The sequence below is a fragment of the Pseudorca crassidens genome, chromosome X (genome assembly GCF_039906515.1).
Source record: "Pseudorca crassidens isolate mPseCra1 chromosome X, mPseCra1.hap1, whole genome shotgun sequence".
Lineage (NCBI taxonomy): Eukaryota > Metazoa > Chordata > Mammalia > Artiodactyla > Delphinidae > Pseudorca > Pseudorca crassidens.
Window position 1 is genome coordinate 80,437,487 of NC_090317.1, and position 24,634 is coordinate 80,462,120.

General features: G+C 36.8%; 1 long non-coding RNA gene and 1 pseudogene across 2 annotated transcripts in view; both read left to right on the forward strand.

Moving 5' to 3' along the window:
• Positions 1 to 1,055: 1,055 nt before the first annotated feature.
• The window catches only part of LOC137217213 (uncharacterized), a 236,464-nt gene continuing 212,885 nt past the window's right edge, over positions 1,056 to 24,634 (forward strand). For both annotated transcript variants that reach the window (XR_010940057.1, XR_010940058.1), the window contains exons 1-2: positions 1,056 to 1,277; positions 6,140 to 6,299. This is a non-coding gene — a long non-coding RNA (uncharacterized lncRNA). The remainder of the gene's footprint in view (positions 1,278 to 6,139; positions 6,300 to 24,634) is intronic.
• On the forward strand, positions 9,639 to 10,872 carry LOC137216392 (thioredoxin-dependent peroxide reductase, mitochondrial pseudogene; annotated as a pseudogene).

The following is a 24,634-nucleotide window of genomic DNA, read 5'->3' on the forward strand; positions in this document are numbered from 1 at the left end:
ATCTGGTGCTAGTGCAGTTGGTCATCTCTAAATTTTATGTGAATGCCAAAAAGCTTTGTTGACTCCATAACCATGAACTCAATAAACAGTTTACTCATGTGGCTCCTATTACTAAGTGTGGCTAATAGGCCTGTTCTGGCACATTTTGTCTCTCTGTGTTCCACATTTTACTTATTTATTTAACAAACATAGGACTTCCCACTAGCCAGACATTGTTTAAATATTAACTTGTTTAATTTAATTTTTATGACAAGCCATTAACAGATGAAGAAACTGAGGCACAGATAAAGCAACTTGCCAAATGTCCCATAACTTAGTAAAGAGCAGATCTGAATTCTGACCAAGGTAGCATGGCTTCAGAGTCCCTGTGCTTAATATTTCTGCAAAGTCTGAGTCTCCTAATTTTTTATCTTCATGGCTTTCTCTGTTTCTTCTTTAGGGACTTGACATTATTACTGATCACAAGAGGTTCTTTGTCTTGGTTAACTCTGATGTACATTCAACATGCAGCAGCTCTGTCTTTCTGACAGAAGTGCTCAGAATATCAGATTCTCCTAGGCCCTCTGACAGTAAAAGAGGGCTTTTCAAAATCCCTTTTGTGAAGATTCTTCCTGCTTGAATTCTGAACGGACATTTTCACATTGCTATTACCCCTCTTATAAAATATTACATAGTTCTAAAGCTACATAGGGTGCTGTCATCATTGGATTTTCCTGTATACATAATCCATTGTTATTTATTCATTACAATTTGTTTTCCCTTTGTTGATTTAATTACAAAATAACACACACTCATCCTAAGAATCCTAACAATACAGAGCTATGCATAGTTCTTGGTGAAAGTCTCCAATTCCTTTCATTCCTTTCTTTATAATTCCCAGTTTAATGCCATAGAAATAGACAACACTTCCAGCAGGCTATTCTGCATTTCGCTAGTCACAGCTATTTGAGCTGTACCTCTGGGAAGCACTCTCCGCATTCCTTGGGGTGGGTTACATCCGGGAGGAAGGAACCATTGCCTGGGAAACAAGTCACGTGGGAACCTCTGGACACAAACTGGGTGTCGGGATTCTGACCTGAGCTGGGGTCTGCGCTTCCAGTGAATGCTGTGGGAGCAAGTGTTGGTGACAGGTTAGTGGATGGCCCTGGCACCAATAAGGGCACTGGCTGGGCAGCCTGGGCGAGCTGGAGCCTACCAGAAAGCTTAGATCCTGTGGCCAAGGCACAGAAGTTGGCGAAGTGGAGCGTGGCAGGCAGCCTTATGACAGCTACTGTCCGGTAAGTTAGATTTGAACACCTGGTGGGAGTCAGTAAGGGAAGATGAGATTGGACACAGTTCCTTATGATTCTTCTTTTGTCCAGGGGGACGTTGAACTGACCAGCATGCCGCTAGAGGTAGGGGTGGGGGAAGCAAGGAACAGGGCCAGTGAAGTGGGAGGATCCTGAGACGCTCGGGTCCTGTTTTGCTGGTCCTCTTTCACTCTCTATTTCCTCCTTATTCTTGTTCTTTCTTTTCCTGTTTACACTTTTTCTTTGCTCCAGAACCTGAATTCTAATGTAAGCAGTTTGGCTCCTGAGCCAGTTCTCTGTTAGCCTTCCTGACAGGTGCAAAGAGCTGTTAAAAATATGGAAAAATGGGCAAAGACTCAGAAGACACTATTTACACACAGGAGCAGTAATCTTTTGAAAAAGTCAATTGCCTTCAATAATAAACACACATGAATAAAACAGGATAGCATATTAAGATTGACAAGAATGGGAAAAGATAGTTTATCCCCAGTGTTGTGCAGGGTTTAGGAAAACTGACACTAAATAACAGTGTTGTTAAGGGTGTAAGTTAGCAAAACAGTTTTGTATTAGGCAATTTGGTTTATGTAACAAATCTGAAAACCTGTTACTCTATGACCTAGAAATACTATCTGAGGAACTTATCCAACACAATTACTAATAGAAATGTAAACATACTCACACACATACATACAATGTATTCATTAAGCTTTATTTGTAGTAGCAATTAGGGATATCTGGACACTGAATATTTTATGATATTAAGAAATTATTGTTAGTTCTCTATGTGAAAATAGGATCATAGTTATGTTTTAAAAGAATCTTTGTCTTTAGGGATTAATTCAGATATATTTACATATGGAATAATATGATATCTAGGATTTGCCTGAAAATAATTGGTATTGACTAATGGATTAGGGAATAGATGGATTGATAATTACTGAAGTTGGGTGATGGGAACATGGGGGAGTTCATTATTATTATTCTCTCTACTTTTGTATGAGTGTACGGGATTTTCCATAAGTTAAAAAAAAAACTAATTCAAGGTAGAAAATTATGGAAGAGTATTAGTAAATAAAAATCATCTCTAAATCTACTGGATAATTATAACCAGTGTTAAATTTTGGTGTGTGTGTGTGTTGGGGAGGTGGATTGTTGTTCAACATTTGTTCCACTTTCCTGCACTTCAGGAAGAGCATTTAAAAGCACAGATTCAAGTCAGATTGTCTGGGTAAGAATCGCACCTCTGCCAATTACTAGCTGCCTGATGCTGGATAGGGTACTTTAGTCCTCGGAGCCTCAGTTTCCTCATCTATGAAATAATAACGATACTGTGTATTATCAAATCCAATCAATAGTAAGCTACACTATTACGATTTATGCCACTATGGCAGAAAAATCACTTCCAAATAAAATGATGCACATCTTGATTTCAGAGGTGTTAGAACATTAAAAGATATGAATCTTAGAATTAATGAGATATTGTGGTGTCTACCTTATCGGGTTTTTGTGACAAGTAAATAAGTTTAAAAGTGTAAAGTGTGTGGCACATGAGTACTCACTAAATATGAGTTATCATTATTACCTCATCACCATCACGATCCTAAGAGTGCTACCTAAGAGTGCTCATGTAGGCATCTTCATGCATTTTTCTCCCATTTGAGCAAGGAGACCAAATTATCAGATCTTGCTTAGGGTTTAATAGCATTACTTCTGGATTGTGGATTTTTTTGTGATATTCTAAATTGATAATGTATGAGAATATACATTGCAGCATGGTTGGTAAAAGAAAAAAAAAATATTTGTAATAGCTTAAGCACTCACAAACAGGTAATTGTCAAATACTTTATGGAGGTATTCACACTGTAATACTATGCAACTTTGAGAAACAGTGAGGGAGGAGCTCAATGTACTGACATGGAAAGATGTCTCTGTTATAATGATTAGTAAAGAAAGCAAATAATTGAATAAAATGTATAGTTTAAGTAGGAAAAAGCTTATGTTATTTATAGATATGTATATATTTGTGTGTGTGTGTGTGTTGTGTGCGTGTGTGTGCGCGCACGTAGATAGATAGATTCCAAACTTTTAAAAATGGCTGCCTCTGAGAGATTCACATTGGGGGAGGTGAAATGAGACTTTCACTTTTTTACATATGCGTTTGGTATTGATTTTTATACTATGTATTACTTTTGTAATTAAAATATAATTTTGAAAAACTCAAGCATGAGATTTTTTTCAGAGTATGTAAATCTATTCACTAAGTTTTTCTCCTACATAAGATTTGTCCTTTTAACATCTTGTCTTAGGTTTGTAACATGAAACTTTTAAGAATGAAATGAGTATATTTTAAAACACTCTGTATTTTGACAAAGGCCACCCTTTACAAATTGTGAAGTTCTTATAGCCAGCACATTATTTCCAGTCCTCACAGATGCTAAACCTGTGCATAATGGCTTCCTATTATGTAAGTATACTATTGATGCAGCAACACATAACTATTGCTTAGCCTAATACTATTAATTACTTATTTCCCTAAACAAGATTTGCCAAGGGATGTTAATAAACATTAAATTGGAATGTTAATAAACATTCCAATTTAATGTTCCTCTCATTAACTTGGAATACAGAGCAATTTCACTCCAGTTAGAGGGTATTATGATGCTTTACAAGTTATGTATCACCCACAGAATATTTTTTAAAAGAGTTCACAGTGAAATTTGGATTTCCTACATTCTGATTACCTTAGGCTGATGACTCCAGTATAGCTCACAGGTATAGACTTCAAGAGTTTAGGTTGGTAGAAGGTCTTTTCCTAGTGGTCTGAAGCTGCAAAATGGCTGCAAAGTCACTCTTTCTGCCAGCTCCCCAATCACCCGCCCCACATCAACAGAATTTGTAACTATTTCAAACTTCAGCTTAAACAGTTTGGAATTTCTTTCAGGTGTCAATGTGAATGTAATATATAATTCCAAGATATATTCTAAAATAAGAGTTACCATGATCTATTAGTTTTTGCTAGTTTATACTTTGAGAAGAAACAGCCCCCAAAATTCAATAACTTACAATAACAAAAAAATGTTACTTGTTGGCTTTGGGGTTCTTCTCTATATCATTTTCATTCTAGAATCTAGGTTGGAGGAGCAGCCCTTATCTGATACCAGCTGCTCTTATTATACAATGAGGAGGAATGATAGAACCATGCAAAGATGTCTCTAAGAGCTTAGGCATGGAATGTAAATATCAAACTTGATATCAATAGAGTAGGAAAGTATAATCCTTTCACAGGGAAGGGTAGAAAATAATGTGGAACACTAATGCAATGTGTTGCAAAAGGTATTTGCCAAATAATAATTTTGCAACATACCCAAGCTCCTAAGTATGCATTAATTTATATGAATATATATTCATAATTAAAACCCTCTCAGACAGGGGATCTTACAATACAATATTTTGGGAGGAACGTTATGTTACAAAAGTTCCAATCATATGAATTTTGGCTATAAATTTCATGGACATACCTACATGTATGTGTGTGTATGTCTTTTGTTTCTGTCATGTTTTACTTATGCAAAAACAAGATTGTGTAATAACATATTACTCTGCAACAGGATATCATGGCCATCCCTGTGTCATGATTGCAATTGCATATATGTGTGTGTATTTCAGATCAGTTAATTTGATGCAGTTCATAAGTTTGGCTTGTGCAGAAATATCTTTTCAAAAACTTTTTTTTGAAATAACATGTTTTAGTTCTTAATGTATGAAACTAATATCTCTTCATTGTAGGAAATTTGAGTATATATGTGGTTTTGTAATAGAGAGAGGAAAACATTTTAAAAGGAATATACTATGGTTGCTTTGTCTTCTATAGTGAGTGTCATAACTCATACCAGTGTGGAAGTAAGTGTGTTTATTGATCTCTTCCTCCCTAAGAGAATACTGGGGAAAAGGAGAATCATGATATTAAACATATTAAACATTTAAGGCCTCTGCTGGTTCTTTTGTGCTTCTAAAGTGTGGTCCACTGTTTAGCAGAGCCCATTAATTAGTCTGTGTAGAAGAAGGTGCAGAGCCTAACTTAAGATAGATGTGGGGCAGTAGTGATGTGAGTACATGTTGTATGTGTGGTGGGTGATGCCTAAGGGAAAGGTGCCTAGAAAGAGGGGACGCAAAACATCTAGAAGCGATGAATGGGGCCATGGAAGAAGGTGCAAGAATGGAGTCTACAGAAGTGGACAAGTGAAAAATTGCTGCTGGTAGAATTGTTGGACAGCATTTAGGTTGTAAATGTTCAGTGTTAAGTTGTTTCCCATGTCTTGTTGTGACTTAATTCCACTCCACTCTGCTTCTCAGACCTTCGGTGATGTGTGGATTTATACAAATATCTTGTGTGTGTGATTCTTAAGTGGGCGTATCATGAAACCACCCGGTCACCTGCAAGTAAATTAAAACAGTGATGAGTCAGCATTTTTAATTTTATCATATTGCCATAGAATAAAAAGAATGATGGGTGAGTGATCACTGTGCATTAATTTCCAGTCCATGAACTGGTCTGATAAAGCAGTAGAAACTAGCTTTGAATTCTTGCTTCATTACACTGTCATCCCAGTATACAGGATACATTTTTGTGTCCAACAAATATTTCTAATTTCGTTTAAATTTGTGGTCTTTTGAGGAGGAAGTAGGCTAGGGAAGTGAGGGGTGAGAGAAGACAAGCTCTGATGAGAGTGCTAGAGTATGTGCTGTTGGTAAGGATAATTACCAAACTATTACTGGAGGAGAGAAAGGGAGAGGCAGTCAGAAGAATGAATAGGGAGAAAGGAATTAAATTTTAGACCGTTTTTTCTTAGTGAGAACTCTTCATACAGATGAAGAATATCCAATAGCTGGAATGATGCAGCTTTGGAGGATCTAAAAATGGTGATGACTTCTACTCCAACTTAGAAAGGCAGTTCTGTGGTGGACCATGACCCCAAGCTTCCTTGATGAGACCACTGCCTGGATAATCAGGTGAGTAATCATAAACGAACCAGCTTTCCGTTTATGGTAGTATATTTGAATCTATAGAATATCTTCTGTGACACTTATGGAAGGTCCAGAAAATATAAAATCTAATGTAAGAATCCCCTTTCCCTGCTAGGATGACCAGCTTCACCAGTTTGTCTAGGCTTTCCTGGTTTTAGACTTGCATTCCAGGAATTCTCTCAGTCCTAGGCAAAACAGGGATGGTCACTCTGCTCCAAACCCCTCTCTCCTGCCATCCCCACCCTTTCCCATCCCCTCCACTGACTCAATTTCTCAAACCTTAGCATTGTCTTCTCCCTCTGCAAGGACCCTATTATCCAAAAAAAAAACAATGAAAATGAAAGTGCTCTGATGACATCATAAACAAGGAAGGTATTGGATTTCTTTTTATCCTTAAAATAAACTTTTCTTTAAAAAAATATTTAGAAAAAGTTAGCAAAGAAGTGTGCCAGAATATTAAGAAATGACTGAGTGGGGTAATTGTGAATTTTTTACTTCTTTACACGTCTTTATTTTTCAAAATTTACTCAAAACAGATTATGACACTTATATTTACCAGATTTAAGCAAGTATAAAAACTAAAAATCAAAAAAAAAACACTGGGTTTGGTTTCCAAGTTAATGTTAAAGTATCTTTCAAAGTTGTCTTTAAATCTATTTTTAAGTAAATAGCATGTCTTATATGGTCCAGGAAACAATGTGAGCTTCTGGGAAGATAGAAGATTCCATTTAATTTACTTAACATTTTTGACTGTCTATTCTGTTCCAATTATTGTATCAGGTGATAACTGATATATATGGTCTTTGGAATATTTTTATCTTTAATTTATTTAAATAATAAGAATGTGTTTAATGATAGGCATATGTTCTTGATAATTATAATGCTAAATAAGGACCCAAATAATATGTATATATTTATATTATCTTCTTCTGTGTAAATTTTTCAGTTTATACAGAACCCTGCATACAGTTTGATTCCATTTTTATAAAACATTATGTGTATATCTGTAGGTGGAAAACCTATAAGAAGAAAATGAAAGGAAATATCCCAAAATGATAACAATGGTTAACTTGGAATGGTTTAGTTATTTATTTCATTTGTTTTTACCAATAATTCATTTTTTACAATTTTTATATAAACTTTAAATTTTAGAACAGTTTTAGATTTACAGAAGTATTACAAAGATGGTACAAAGTGTCCCTGTATACCTTGCACCCAGTTTTCCCTATTATCAGCATCTTACATTCATATGATACATTTGCCCCACTTAATGAACCAATGCTGATATATTATTATTAACTAAACTCTATACTTTCTTCAGATTTCCTCACTTTTTTCCTAATATCTTCTCTCTTCGAGGATCCCATCTAGAATACCACATTACATTTAACAGTCATGTCTCCTTAAGCTCCTCTTGGCTGTGACAGTTTTCAGACTTTCCCTGTTTTTGATAAACTTGGCAGTTTTCAGGAGTACTGGTCGGGCCTTTTGTAGAATTTCCCTCAGTTGTGATTTACCTGATGATTTTGTCATAAATAGACCGAGGGAGTGCATTTGTTTGGAGAAAGAAAACAGAATACTTTTTAAATAATATCAAGGGTACATACTATCAACATGACTTACCATTATTGATGTTGACTTTGATCATTTGGGATGAATAGTGTTTGTCAGGTCTGTCCACTGTGAAGTTACTGTTTTTCTTTAGGAAGAAAAATCACTATATATAGCCTTCACTTACAGAGTAGAGAGTTATACTCCCACTTCTTGAGGGCTAAGTAGTACATAAATTATTTGGAATTCTTTTTTAAGGGAGATTCATCTCCTTCATTTGTTTTTAGTCAGTTATTAATATCAGTTTGGATTCATGGATAACTATTTCATGTTTTGTGTAATAGTCCAATACTGCATTATTCATTTATTTGTTCAAATTTTTCCAGCTTTGGCCATTCAGAGCTTTTTCAGTTGGCTCCTGTGCCCCTTTGGCATACTGCCATCAAAGTTTTGAGCAATCCATTACTTTCAGGCACATCAAGGAGGAGGAGTATGGGCTGCACATAATAACTTTCATCCAAAGAGTGGAGTATGGAACAGGAGAAAAAAGAGGAAATACATTGTGGAGAAATCTGAGAAACACTAATTAGCTTTGTAATAAAGGTCAATATCAACAGTGACACCATGTTAATAGTATGTACCTTTGATGTGATGTAATGAAAATGGAATTCAACTTCTTTGGTCTTCCTCACCAAAACATATTATCCCACTCTAGTCATAAGAAAAAAAATCATTAGACACATAGAGAGTTATTCTGCAACATCCTACAATATGCCTGACTAATACTCCTTGAAACTATTAAAGTCACCAGAAACATTATAAGTCCGAGAAACTGTCAAAACAAAGAGGAGCCTAAGGAGACATGATAACTAGAAGTAATGTGATATTCAGTGTAGGTTCTTGACAGAGAAAAATGATATTAGGGAAAAACTGAGGAAATCTGAGTAAAGTGTCTATTTCACTTAATAACACTCTATCAATTTTAGTTCATTAAGTGTAACAAATGTGCTGTAATAATATGGAAAATTGATGTGGAGGTTATGGGAACTGTCTCTACTATATTTGCAACTTTTATATAAATTAAATATATCCTGAAATGAAAACATTTATAAGCTAATCAATTGGGCATATTTTTGGGGTCTTTTTCTGAAGTCTCTCTTCTAATCCATTGATTTATGCATATATCCCTCCAACAATACCACAGTCTTGATTATTGTTGCAATGTACTAAACTTTTTAAAACTGCATTAACATTGGTTTATAATATTATATGTTTTATGTGTACAACATTATATTTCAACTTCTGTGTGCATATAGTATGCTTACCACCAAAGGGTTAGTTTTAATCTTTCACCATACTGTTGACTCCCTTTACCCATTTTGACCTTTTCTATCCATTACTCTCTGGCAGCCAATTTGTTCTCTGTATCTGTATGTTTCTTTTTGCTTGGTTTGTTCATTTATTATGTTTTACTTTTAGAGTTTTTTAATTCCACATTTGTGAAATCATATGGTATTTGTCTTTCTCCATCTGACTTATTTCACTTAGCATAATAACCTCAAATTCCATCCATGTCTTCACAAATGGCAAGACTTCATCTTCTTTAACGACTGAGTAGTACTCCATTATAAATATATACCATATCTTCTTTATACATTCACCTATGGATGAACACTTAGGTTGTTTCCATATCTTGACTATTAAAAATAATGTGATGAACATAGGCGTGCATATATCATATTGAACTAGTGTTCTTGTATTCTTTGGATAAATAAAGAGAAGTGGGGGTGCTGTGCACCCTGAAGATGGCGGCCGTGGCGGGAAGGTTGCTCCGGACTTCGCTTGTCCGACAAGTGAGTGCCATTCCTTGGGGCATTTCTGCCTCTGCAGCCCTTAGGCCTGCTGCTTCTCAAAGAACGTGCTTGACAAATGCACTGTGGTCTGGCTCTGCTCAAGCAAAATTCGCCTTTAGCACCAGTTCCTCATGCCATGCCCCTGCCGTCACCCAGCATGCGCCCGATTTTAAGGGTACAGCTGTTGTCAATGGAGAGTTCAAAGAAATAAGCCTTGATGACTTTAAGGGGAAATATTTAGTGCTCTTCTTCTATCCTTTGGATTTCACCTTTGTGTGTCCTACAGAAATTATTGCTTTCAGTGACAAAGCCAATGAATTTCATGATGTGAACTGTGAAGTCGTTGCAGTGTCAGTGGATTCCCACTTCACCCACCTGGCCTGGATAAACACACCAAGGAAGAATGGCGGTTTGGGCCACATGCACATCACACTCTTGTCAGATTTGACTAAACAGATTTCCCGAGACTACGGTGTGCTGTTAGAAGGTCCCGGCCTTGCACTACGAGGTCTCTTCATAATTGACCCCAACGGAGTCATCAAGCATTTGAGCGTCAATGATCTCCCAGTGGGCCGAAGCGTGGAAGAGACCCTCCGCTTGGTGAAGGCATTCCAGTTTGTAGAAACCCATGGAGAAGTCTGCCCAGCCAACTGGACACCAGATTCTCCTACAATCAAGCCCCATCCGACTGCTTCCAAAGAATATTTTGAGAAGGTAAATCAGTAGACCATCCCACGTGCACCTGCAGCTTCCCACACCAGAAAAGAACCACAGCTGGAACTCACTTTTAGCATTTCAAAGATCATTATTTATAGAAGGCAAAAAAACAATTATGCTTGTATTCGTAAATATTACTCTAAATGTTTTGTTTTTGTAACATTGGCCAAGGCTTTTAAAATGTGGTTAGTTACTAATGTAAGGAGTCCTTTATTAGCAGTGTATGGATGGATGGCTAGTTGCTATAGAATGTGCAGTTCCCCTATTTCTTGGATCATGTCTTCAAAGGGAAAAGGAAACAACTCTTCTTTATCAGCCTTACTTGAACCTTTGTGTACACTAGCGTAGTGTGACAGGCATCAAAAGCTTCTGATCAAGGGTCCTGAAATTTTCTTCTTGAGTTTCTTTGTATTAAACTGAATTTTCTTTTAAGATCATAGTTTTAAGTTGTTAGCATCAATTGTCTAATTTAACACTTGCAGGACTTCCCTGGTGGTCCAGTGGTTAATACTCTGTGCTCGCAATGCAGGGGGCGTGGGTTCGATCCCTGGTCAGGGAACTAAGATCCCACATACCATGCAGTGTGGCCAGGAAAAGAAAACAAAACAAAACACTTGCAATGAATGTGTATGTGATTGAAGCAGATGTGAATCATGTTTTTTAAAAAACCACCTACAGTGGCCAAGTGACTTAACTGACCATGCATGTTCCCCAGTCCTGAGATTTATACTTTATATGATTATTTTACTTATTTTGTTAGCTGACTTAGTGCCTACATACATTTCTAATATTTATTGGGCATAATTATAAAGGATAATTATTGAATCCAGGGATTGCATTTTGAATTATTCATGCATTTGAATCATTGTAATTATTTTATTTCCTGAAGTGTTCAATGTAAAAAAATATAAAAATAAACATTTTAAAATACTTGCAAAAAAATAAATAAATAAATAAATAAAGAGAAGTGGAATACCTGGACCATATGGTACTTTTACTCTTAAAATTTTGAGGATTCTCCACACTGTTTTTCATAATCGCTGAACCAATTTACATTTCCATCAACAGTGGATGAGGGTTACATTTGCTTGGATTCTCTACACTGTTTTTTATAATTGCTGAAACAATTTTCATTTCCATCAAAAGTGTATGAGGGTTACCTTTGCTCCACAACTTCTCCAATGCTTGTTGTTTCTTGTCTTTTTGATAACAGCCGTTCACACAGCATGAGGTGATAACTCATTGGTTTTGATTTGCATTTCCTTAATAATTAGTGATGTTGAAATTTTCAAGTGCCTGTTGGCCACATGTATGTCTTCTTTGAGAAAATGTCTACACAACTGTTTTGTTCATATATTGATTGATTGATTGATTGATTGATTTGGGCTGTGTTGGGTCTTCATTGCTGCCTGCAGGCTTTCTCTAGTTGGGGCGAGTGGGGGCCACTCTTCGTTGCAGTGATCAGGGTTCTCATTGCAGTGGCTTTTCTTGTTGCAGAGCACAGGTGCTAGGTGCATGGGCTTCAGTACTTGCAGCACGCGGGCTCAGCACTTGTGGCTCATGCACTCTAGAGTGCAGGCTCAGTAGTTGTGGTGTACGGGTTTTGTTGCTCCGTGGCATGTGGGATCTTCCCAGACCAGAGATAGAACCCGTGTCCCCTGCATTGGCACTCCCGTTGTGGAGCACAGGCTCCGGACACACAGGCTCAGTGGCCATGGCTCATGGGCGCAGCCAGTCCACGGCATGTGGGATCTTCCCGGACTGGGGCACGAACCTGTGTCCGCTGCATTGGCAGGCGGACTCTCAACCACTGCGCCACCAGGGAAGCCCGGCAGGTGGATTCTTAACTTCTGCGCCACCAGGGATGTCCTTCTTTCTTTCCTTCTTCCTTCCTTCCATCCTCCTTCCTTTCATTCTTTCTCTCTCTCTTTTTTTTAAACATCTTTTGTGGAGTATAATTGCTTTACAACGTTGTGCTAGTTTCTGCTGTATAACAAAGTGAAAGTGAAGCAGCTATATGTATACATACATCCCTATATCCCCTCCTTCTTGCATCTTCCTCCCATCCTCCCTATCCCACCCCTCTAGGTGGTCACAAAACACCCAGCTGATCTTCCTGTGCTATGCAGCTGCTTCCCACTAGCTATCTATTTTACATTTGGTAGTGTACATATATAAATGCTGCTCTCTCACTTCATCTCAGCTTACACTTCACCATCCCTGTATCCTCAAGACAATTCTCTATGTCTGCGTCTTTATTACTGTCCTGCCCATAGGTTCACCAAAGCCGCTTTTTCTTTAGATTCCAAATATATGTGTTAGCATATCGTATTTGTTTTTCTCTTTCTGACTTACTTCACTCTGTATGACAGACTCTAGATCCATCCACCTCACTACAAATAACTCAATTTCGCTTCTCTTTATGGCTGAATAATATTCCATTCTATATATGTGCCACATCTTCTTTATCCAGTCATTTGTCAATGGACACTTAGCTTGCTTCCATGTTCTGGCTATTGTAAATAGTGCTGCAATGAATATTGTGGTACATGACACTTTTTGAATTATGGGTTTCTCAGGGTATATGCCCAGTAGTGGAATTGATGGGTCATATATGGTAGTTCTATTTTTAGTTTTTTAAGGAAACTCCATACTGTTCTCCATAGTGTCTGTATCAATTTATATTCCCACCAACACTGCAAGAGGGTTCCCTTTTCTCCACACCCTCTCCAGCATTTATTGTTTCTAGATTTCTTGATGATGGCCATTCTGACTGGTGTGAAGTGATAACTAATTGTTGTTTTGATTTGCATTTATCTAAGGATTAGGGATTAGTGATGGTAAATTAGAGCATCTTTTCATGTGTTTGTTGGCAATCTGTATATCTTCTTTGGAGAAGTGTCTACTTAGGTCTTCTGAAGATTTTTGGATTGGGTTGTTTGCTTTTTAGATATTGAGTTGCATGAGCTGCTTGCATATTTTGGAGATTAATCCTTTGTCAGTTGCTTTGTTTGCAGATATATTCTACCATTCTGAGGGTTGCTTCTTCATCTTGTTTGTGGTTTCCTTTGCTGTGCAAAAGCTTTTAAGTTTCATTAGGTCCCATTTGTTTATTTTTGTTTTTCTTTCCATTTCTGTAGGAGATGGCTCAAAACGATCTTGCTATGATTTATGTCAAAGAGTGTTCTTATGTCTTCCTCTAAGAGGTTTATAGTGTCTGGCCTTACCTTTAGATCTTTAATCCATTTTGAGTTTATTTTTGTGTATGGTGTTAGGAAGTTTTCTAATTTAATTCTTTTACATATAGCTGTCCAGTTTTCCCAGGACCACTTATTGAAGAGACTGTCTTTTCTCCGTTGTATATTCTTGCCTCCTTTATCAAAAACAAGGTGACCATATGTGCATGGGTTTCTCTCTGAGATTTCTACCATGCTCAATAGATCTATATTTCTATTTGTGTGCCAGTACCATACTCTCTTGATTACTGTAGCTTTGTAGTATAGTTTGAAGCCAGAGAGCCTGATTCTTCCAGCTCTGTATTTCTTTCTCAAGACTGCATTCGCTCTTTGGGGTCTTTTGTGTTTCCATACAAACTGTGAAATTTTTTGTTCTAGTTCTGTGAAAAATGCCATTGGTAGTTTGATAGGGATTGCATTGAATTTGTAGATTGCTTTTGGTCATGTAGTCATTTTCACAATGTTGATTATTCTAATCAAAGGACACGGTATACCTCTCCATCTTATTGTGTTGTCTTTAATTTCTTTCAACAGTGTCTTTTAGTTTCCTGCATAGAGGTCTTTTGTCTCCTTAGGTAGGTTCATTCCTAGGTATTTTATTTTTTTTGTTGCAGTGGTAAATGGGAGTGTTTCCTGAATTTCTCTTTCAGATTTTTCATTGTTAGTGTATAGAAATGCAAGAGATTTCTTTTCATTAATTAATGCTGCTTCTTTACCAAATTCATTGATTAGCCATAATAGTTTTCTGGTAGCATTTTTAGGATTCTCTATATAGAATATCACGTCATCTGCAAACAGTGACAGTGTTAATTGTTCTTTGCCTATTTAAATTCCTTTTATTTCCTTTTCTTCTCTGATCACTGTAGCTAAAACTTCCAAAATTATGTTGAATAATAGTGGTGAGAGTGGGCAACCTTGCCTTGTTCCTGATCTTAGAGGAAATGGTTTCCATTGTTCACCATTGAGAACAATGTTGGCTGTGTGTTGTTATATATGACCTTTATTAAGTTGAGGTAGGTTCCCTCTATGCCTACTTTCTGGAGAGTTTTTAATCATAAATGGGTGTTGAATTTTTTCAAAAGATTTTTCTGCATCTGTTGAGAAGATCATATGGTTTTTCTCCTTCAATCTGTTAATATGGTGTATCACATTGATTGATTTGTGTATATTGAAGAATCGTTGCATTCCTGGGATAAACTTCACTTGATGATAGTGTATGATCCTTTTAATGTGCTTCTGGATTCTGTTTGCTAGTATTTTGTTTAAGTTTTTTGCATCTATGTGCATCAGTGATATTGGCCTGTACTTTTCTTTATTCGTGACATCTTTTCTGGTTTTGGTATCAGGGTGATGGTGGTCTTCTAGATTGAGTTTGGGAGTGTTTCTCCCTGTGGTATATTTTGGAAGAGTTTGAGTAAGATAGGTGTTAGATAATCTCTAAATGTTTGATAGAATTCACCTGTGAAGCCATCTGGTCCTGGGCTTTTATTTGTTGGAAAATTTTTAATCACAGTTTCAATTTCAGTGCTTGTGATTGGTCTGTTTATATTTTCTATTTCTTCCTGGTTCAGTCTCAGAAGGTTGTGCTTTTCTAAGAATTTGTCCATTTCTTCCAGGTTGTCCATTTCATTGGCATAGAGTTACTTGTAGTAATCTCTCATGATCCTTTGTATTTCTGCAGTGTCAGTTATTACTTCTCCTTTTCCATTGCTAATTCTGTTGATTTGAGTCTTCTCCTTTTTTTCTTGTTGAGTCTGGCTAATTCTTTGTCAATTTTGTTTATCTTCTCAAAGAGCCAGCTATTAGTTTTATTGATATTTAATATTGTTTACTTCAGATTTTTTCATTTATTTCTAATTTTATTTTTATTATTTCTTTCCTTCTGCTAACCTTTGGGGTTTTTTGTTCTTCTATCTCTAAATGCTTCAGGGGTAAGTTTAGGTTGCTTATTTGAAATTTTTCTTGTTTCTTGAGGTAGGATTCTATTGCTCTAAACTTCTCTGTTAGAACTGTTATTGCTGAATCCCATAGGTTTTGGGTTGTCATGTTTTTACTGTCATTTGTTTCTAGGGATTTTTTTTATTTCTTCTTTGATTTCTTCAGTGATCTCTTGGTTATGTCGTGGCGTACTGGTTAGCCTCCATGTGTTTGTATTTTTACATGTTTTTTCCTGTAATTGATATCTTGTCTCATAGTGTTGTTGTCAGAAAAGATACTTGATATGATTTCAATTTTCTTAAATTTACCAAGGCTTGATTTGTATCCCAAGATATGATCTATCCTGGGGAATATTCCATGAGCACTTGAGATGAAAGTGTATTCCGATTTTTTTGAATGGAATGTCCTATAAATATCAATTAAGTCCATCTTTTTTAATGTGTCATTTCAAGCTTGTGTTTCCTTATTGATTTTCATTTTGGATGATCTGTCTATTGGTGAAAGTGGGGTGTTAAAGTTCCCAACTATTTTTTTGTTCCTGTCATTTTCCCCTTTCATGGCTGTTAGCATTTGCCTTAGGTATTGAGGTGCTCCTATATGGGATGCATGTATATTTACAATTGTTATACCTTCTTCTTGGATCGATCCCTTGATCATTATGTAGTGTCCTTCTTTGTCTCTTGTAATAGTCTTTATTTTATAGTTTATTTTGTCTTATATGAGAATTGCTACTCCAGCTTTCTTTTGATTTCCATTTGCATGGAATATCCTTTTCCATCCCCTACTTTCAATCTGTATGTGTCCCTAGGTCTGAAGTGGGTCTCTTTTAGACAGCATATATATGGGTCTTGTTTTTGTTTCCATGCAGGCAGTCTGTGTCTTTTTGTTGGAGCCTTTAATCCGTTTACATTTAAGTTTGTTATACATATATGTGTTCCTATTACCATTTTATTAATTGTTTTAGGTTTATTATTTTAGGTGTTTTCCTTCTCTTGTGTTTCCTGCCTAGAGACGTTCCTTTAGCATTTGTTGTAAAGCTGGTTCAGTGGTGCTGAATTCTCTTAACTTTTCTTATCTGTAAATGTTTTAATTTGTCTGTCAAATCTGAATGAGATCCTTGCTGTGTAGAGTAATCTTGGTTGTAGGTTTTCCCCTTTCATCACTTTAAATATGTCCTGCCAGTCCCTTCTGGCTTGCAGAGTTTCTGCTGAAAGATCAGCTGTTAACCTTATGGAGATTCCCTTGTATGTTATTTGTTGCTTTTCTCTTGCTGCTTTTAATATTTTTTCTTCATATTTAATTTTTGATAGTATGATTAATATGTGTCCTGGCATGTTTCTCCTTGGATTTATCCTTTATGGGATTCTCTGTGCTTTCTCGACCAGTTTATTTCCTTTCCCATGTTAGGGAAATTTTCTCCTGTAATCTCTTCAAATATTTTATCAGACCCTTTCTTATTCTGGGACCCATATTATTGAAATGTTGTTGCATTTAATGTTGCCCCACAGGTCTCTGAGACTGTCTTCAGTTCTTTTTATTCTTTTTTCTGCCCTGCTGTAGTTATTTCCAGTATTTTATCTTCCAAGTCACTTATCAGTTCTTCTCTCTCAGTTATTCCACTATTGATTCCTTCTAGAGAATTTTAATTTTCCTTTATTGTGTTATTTATCATTTGTTTGCTCTTTAATTCTTCTATGTCCTTGTTAAACATTTCTTGTATTTTCTCCATTCTTTTCCCAAGGTTTTGTGTCATCTTTACTAACATTACTCCGAATTCTTTTTCAGGTAGACTGCCTGTTTCCTCTTCATTTGTTTGCTCTGGTGGGTTTTTACCTTGCTTCTTCATCTACTGCATATTTCTTTGTCTTATAATTTTTTTAACTTATTTTGTTTGGGTTCTCCTTTTTACAGGCTACATATTCGCACTTCCCATTGTTTTGGGTGTCTGCCCCCAGTGGGTAATGTTGGTTTGGTGGCTCGTGTAAGGCTTCATGGTGGAGAGGACTAGTGCCTTTGTTTTAGTGGGTGGGGCTGGATCATATCATTCTGGTGGGCAGGGCCAAGTCCGGCAGTGTTTTGGGGTGTCTGTGAACTTAGTATGATTCTAGGCAGCTTCTCTGCTAATGGGTGGGGTTGTGTTCCTCTCTTGCTATTTGTTTGACATGGGGTGTCCAGCAGTAGAGCTTGCTGGCTGTTGGGTGAAACTGGGTCTTAGCATTGAGGGGAGATGTGTGGGACAGCTCTTGCTGATTGGTACTTTGTGGGGCCAGGAAGTCTTTAGTGTTCCAACGTCCTGAACTCAGCTCACCCACTTCAGAGACTCAGGCCTGAACCAGGTTGGAGCACCAAGTCCCTGTCAGCTACATGGCTCAGAAGAAAAGGCAGAAAAAAAGAAAACATGAAAAAAATATTAAAATAAAAAATAGTAATAAAAAAGAAGAGAGCAACCAAACCAATAAACAAATCCACCAGTGATAGCAAGCGCTAAATTCTAAACTAAATGAACATAAAAATCAGAAACAAATCAGTTGCAGACAACAAACCCTAAGTCTACAGTTGCTCCCATAGTCCACCACCTCAATTCCGGGATTATTAGTTGTATGCAGGGTACATATGCAGGATACATGAAGTTGATTGTGGGGTTTAATCCACTGCTCCTAAGGCTGCAGGGAGAAATTTCCCTTTGTCTTCTTTCTTTGCACAGTTCCTGGGGTTCAGCTTTGGTTTTGGCCCCACCTCTGCATGTATGTCTCCTTCAGCCATCTGTTACCTGCCCAGACAGGAGGGGGTTAAAGCCACGACTGAATATGGCACTCTTGCTTGCTCAGGCTGGGAGGAAGTGAGGGGTACTATAGTCATAATTGGAATTCGTGGCAAGCCTGTAGCAGCAGAGGCCAGCATGATGTTGCAACAGCCTGAGGCATGCCATGTGTTCTCCTGGGGAATTTGCCCCTGGATCACAGGACCCTGGCAGTAGTGGGCTGCACAAGCTTCCAAGGAGGGTGTATGGATAGTGACCTGCTCTTGAACACAGGATTCTTGGTGGCAGCAAGAGCAGTGTTAGCTTTTCATGCCCATCTCTGGGGTCTGAGCTGTTAGTTGTGGCTAGTGCCTGTCTCTGGAGCTTGCTTAGGTGGTTCTCTGCCTTCTGTGGGCACACGGACATGGAATCCCCTCTCCTCAAGCACCCCAAAACAATGATCTCTTTCCTCTTCAGCAGGTCCAGACATTTTCCTGGACTCTCTCCTGACTAGCTGTGTCACACTAGTCCCTTCAGACTGTCTTCATGCAGCTACCCACAGTGTTCTCCCTGGGATCTGACCTCTGAACCCCGAGCCTCAGCTCCCAGGCCCCTCCTGCCCCAGTAGATGAGCAGACAAGCCTTTCAGGTTGGTAAGTGTCTGGTCAGCACTGATCCTCTGTGCGGGAATCTCTCCACTTTGCCCTCTGCACCCCTGTTACTGCACTCTCCTCAATGGCTCCAAAGCTTTTCCCCCGCCAACCCCTGTCTCTGCCTGTGAAGGGGCTTCTTAGTGTGTGGAAACTTTTCCTCTTTCACGGTTCCCTCCCAGAGGTGCAGGTCTCATTCCTACTCTTTTGTCTCTGTTTTTTCTTTTTTCTTTTGCCCTACCCAGGTATGTGGGGATTTTCTTGTCTTTTGGGAAGTCTGAGGTCTTCTGCCAGCATTCAGTAGGTGTTCTGTAGTAGTTGTTATGCATGCAGATGTAGTTTTGATGTATTTCTGGGGAGGAAGGTGATCTCTATGTCTTACTCCTCCACCATTTTGAAGGTCTGACCCTCTGTTCATATTTTAATTGAGGTTTGTTTGTTGTTGTTGAGTTGTATGACTTCATAGATTTTGGAGATCACACCATTATGAGATATATGATTTTCAAATATCTTCTCCCATTCTATAGCTATCTTTACATTTCGTTGATGGTTGCCTCTGCTGGGCAGAAGCTGTTCAGGTTGATGGAGTCCCATTTGTTTAGTTTTGCTTTTGTTTCCCCTGACTGTGGAAACATATCTAGAAATATATTGCTAAATCTGAAGGCAAAGAGCATACTGCCTATGTTTTCTTCTAGTTTTATAGTGTCAGGTTTTACATTGAAATCTTTAACCCATTTTGAGTTGATTCTTACTTGATTTTTGTGTGTGGTGTGAGATAATTACCTAGTTTCACACTTCTGCATGTGGCAGTCCAATTTTCCCAGCACCAGTATTTAAGAGACTATCCTTTCTCTATTGTATGTTTTTGCTCCTTAGGCATAAATGCATTGTCCATATATGGGTGGTTTTATTTCTATCCTCTCAATTCTGTTCCATTGATCTCTGTGTCTGTTGTTCTGCCAATACCATGCAGTTTTGATTGCTATAGTTTTGTAATATCATTTGAAATCAGAGAGTGTGATACCTCCAGCTTTGTTCTTTTTTTCTGAAGATTGCTTTGCCTATTCAGAGTCTTTTGTGATTCTGCCTAAGTTTTAAGACTTTTTGTTCTATTTCTGTAAAAAATATCAGTGGGATTTTGATAGGGATTGCACTGAATCTGTAGATTACTTTGGGTAATATAGACATCTTGACAATGTTAAGTCTTCCAATCCTTAAGCATGGGATATCTTTCTTTGTACCTTCTTCAATTTCTCTCAATAATGTCTTGTAGATTTAAAGTATGGGTCTTTTTCACCTCTATTTCATTTATTTCAATTCTGATCTTTATTATTTCCTTCATTCTACTGACTTTGGGCTTCATTTTTTCTTCTTTTTCTACTTACTTTAGTTGTAAAGTGAGATTGTTTATTTGGGATTTTTCTTGTTTCTGGTTGTAGGTTTGCAACTTTCCTTAGTACTGTTTTTGCTGCATCCCATAGATTTTGGTATGCTGTATTTTCTTTTCTTTTTTTTTTTTTTTTGAGTAGTATTTAGTTTCTTCTTTGATTTCCTTGTTGACTCAATATTATTCAGTAACATGTTGTTCAGTCTCTACATATTTGTGATTTTTCCAGCTTTCTTCTTTTAGTTGTTTTCTAGTATCATACCGTTGTGATCAGAAAAGCTGCTTAATATGATGTTAGTCTTGTTTTTTGTGTCCCAACGAATGACCTACACTTGAGAATGTTCCATTTTCACTTGAGAAGAATATTATTCTATTGCATTGGGTGGAATGTTCTGTACAAATCCGTCTAGTCCCTCTAATCTAATGTTTCCTTTAAGGCCATTGTTTCCTTGTTTACTTTCTGTCTAGATGTTGTATCTATTGATGTAAGTGTAGTGTTAATGTCCTCTACTATTATTGTGTGGCAGTCACTTTCTCCCTTTGGGTCTGTTAATAATTGCTCTTTATACTTTGATGCTCTTATGTGAGGTTCATATATATTAATAACTCTTATGTCTTCTTGGTGAATTGTCCTCTTTATTGTTATATAATGTCCACTTTATTTCTTGTTACCTTTTTTGGGCTGGAAATCTGTATTGTCTGATATGAGTATGGCTATACCCACTTCCTTTTGATTGCCGTTTGCTGTGAGTATCAGCTTTCATCCCTTCACTTTGAGTCTTTGTTTGTTTTTAGAACTGAGATGTGCCTCCTGGAGGCAAAGTATAGTTGGGTCTAGCCACTCTGTGTTTTTTGATTGGTTAATTTAAACCATTTACATTTAAGGTGATTATTCATAAATAAGGACTCAGTACTGCCATTTTAACTATTGTTTTCTTGTTTCTCCATTGTTTCTTTTCCTTGTGTTTTGTCTGCCATTTTAGTTTAGTAGTTTTGTGGTGTTTTTCTCATTTCCTCTTTTTTTATGTTTTTTGCCTCTGCTTTAGCTTTATGTTTTGTTTCTATAAAATGTCTCATAGACAAAATTGCCCTTTTTTTGCTGACAGTATCTTAACTTCATTTTCCTATATGGGTTCTGTCCTTTTCCTCTTCCACTTTTATGCTTTTGGTGTTTCAAATTGTCCTTTTTGATATTGTGAATTTGTTCAAAAACTGAAGGAGCTCGAGTTATTTTTACAACTTCTTTCCCTTTAACCTTTGTGATATTATTAAGTATTTAATAATCTATTCTGATATAGAGTTGCAATTTTCTGATTTTCTCTGTCCATTTATAACCTTATACAGTGTTTTGTGTACTTCTTCCTTTTCATTTCAGATAGAAGAGCTCCTTTCAACATTTCTTGTAAGGAAGGTTTTGTGTCGATGAATTCCCTCAGCTTTTGTTTGTCTTTGGAAAGCCTCATTTCTCCATATCTGAGTGATAACTTTGCTGGATAGGTACTCTTGGCTGAATTTTTATCTTTTAATATTTTGAGTATGCCCTTCCACTTTTCCAGGCCTGTAGAGTTTCTTCTGAGAAAACTTCTCATAACCTAGTGGGGTTCTTTTGTACATTATCATTTTTTCCCCTGGTTGCCTTTAAATTTTTTCTTTGCCACTGACTTTTGACAGTTTCAATATGTGTCTTGGAAAAGGGTCTTTTTTTGTTAAGGTAATATGGTGTCATCTTAGCTTCATGGAATTTTATATCCAGTTTCTTCTTCAGGTTTGAGAAGTTCTCAACAAATATTTTTAAAATTATACTCTCTGTTCCCTTCTGCCTCTTTTCTACTTCTGGGCTGCCCATTATTGTAATGTTGCTCTTCCTAATAGAGGGAGATATTTCTTGTAGAATTTCTTTATATTTTCATGTCTAAATTCTCTGTCCTCTTCTACCTGTTCTAGATTTCTATCTTTGCATTTGCTAATTTTCTTTTCAATTTGGTTTGTTCTATTTCCATTATTTTCTAATGCATTCTTCATTTTTTGAGTTTGTCAGCTCCAGAATTTGTTTCTTTTTTTTATGAGTTTTAATATCTTTGTTAAAGTGTTCCTTTTGTTCATTAATTTTATTCCTGATCTCATTGAACTGCCTTTCAGAATATTGAAGTTCACTGAATTTCTTCATGACAGTTATTTTGAATTCTCTATCAGTTAGATCACAATAAAGTAACTGGAGAATCGTCATGTCTTTTTGTTATACTGTGTTTCTCAGTAGTGCTTGATGATGTGTTCCTATGTCAGGTCATTGGAAGTAGTTAGCACCTTTTCTCTTTAGGTAAAGGTTTTTTTTTTTTTTTTTTTTTGACTTGATGGTAATGATTCAACAGGTTAGAAATTAGAGGTCTTTTTGTTTGTTTTCTGGTATGTTGCACTATAGCACAAGTTTTTGGTTTCTCTTACCTGAGCTGCTTTTGGATATATTTGCAAATTGGCACTTTCCACCCTCCCCCAACTCTGTCAGAAATGTTGCCTGGTGGTGCCCTCATTGTCAGTGCTTGTGAATTCAGCATTGTTGGTGCTTTGCTACTGCTGGTTTTGCTGATATCACTGCTGGGGGCACTGGGATGGTGGGCACCTTCAAAACATTTGGAGCCTCCTGAGTCATAGGTTCTGCTGCCATGAGGGGAGGGGAAGGGTGGGTGGGATCTGGGTTTGTGGGTACGTCTGCTGTGTTTGGGGTTGTCAAATTTGTGGGTGCTACTCCTGAAGGCAAGGTTAGGCAGTATTGTGGGCACTTTTGTGACTGGAGGGATGGACTTGCAGGCCCTGTTGCTGCTGACTGATTCCCTGTGGCTGTTGGCACTGCTGTGGCTGTGAGGTTAGAGTCATGTGTGCTATCTCTCCAGATGCTACTGGGTTTCCTGGGGCTTCAGGCTCAGCCACCATGTCCAGGGGTCTGGGATCACAGACACTCATTTTGCTCTTCCTCTGGTTCTGCCTCCTCTATGTGTTCTAGTTCACAAACCTTTAGATGTACAGATGTGTGGAATTCTCCAGTGTCCTGATGTGTTGGGCAGAGGCAACTTTGTTGAGTTATGGATGTTTTATTGGTTGTAGACTGAAGGGGAGAGACAAAGAGTGTATCACTACCCTTTTATAGTGGCATCACTCACAGCAAATTAATATCAAGGAAAAAAATCTTGTAATTTGTTCTCTTTTTTCAAAAATTAGTTTACCTATTTCATTTACTTGGCCTTTCTAATAACTTTGAAAATAATGTTGTCTACAACTACAAAGCTCTTGCTGGAATTTTGATAGGAATTGCATTAAATCTGTATTCATATTTTTATTATGTTGCTCTTTCAATCCATATACACTGTGTCTTTCAATTTATTTAGATATTCTTTGATTTTTCTCATCACCATGTTTTCATTTTTAGCATACAAGTCCTGCACATGTTTTGTTAGATTTATACCTAAGTATTTCATTCTATTGAACAATCATAAATTGCCTTGTATGTTTAGTATCACTCCCCATTATTAGCATATAGAAATAGAATTTTTTCTTTATTATCTTTATTCTGAAATCTTTTGAATTCATTTATTTGTTCGAGGAGACATTTTTCCTTGTAGACACTTTTGGATTTTCTGTGTAGACAATTTTGTTATCTATGAATTGTGATGGTTTTCTTTTTTTTATTGATCTGTATTACATTGTTTACTTTAGTTATTTTATTATAGTAGCTAGAACTTCCAGCACTAAGCGTTTAGCATTTCCCTATTAAGTATAATACTAGTGTAGGTTTTTTGTATGTGCTGTCTATCAACTTATCACTAGTTCATCTTTATTCCTATTTTTCTGTGAGTTTATCCTAAAACTCAGTTGACATTTGTCAGATGATTTATCTACATTGATTGATATGATTATGTGATATTTAGAGTTTGCTCTGTTAATATGGTTTATTACATTGATTACTTTAAAAATATTTGTACTCCTGGAATAGACCACATTTTGTCCTGGTGTATAATTGTTTTTATATATTTGTGCAGTTTAGTTTCCAATATTTTTTGTGTCTAATTTCATACGGGATATTTGTGTGTAATAATCTTTTAAAATATTTTCTTTGCCCAGTTTTGTTATTAGACATTACTAGCTTCAAAAATAGAAAGGGAAGTAATCTTTCTTCCTTTTTTTCTGAAGGAGATGGCTTAGAATTTATCTTAATTAATTTTTATATATTTGGTAGAATTCTCTGAAACCATATGG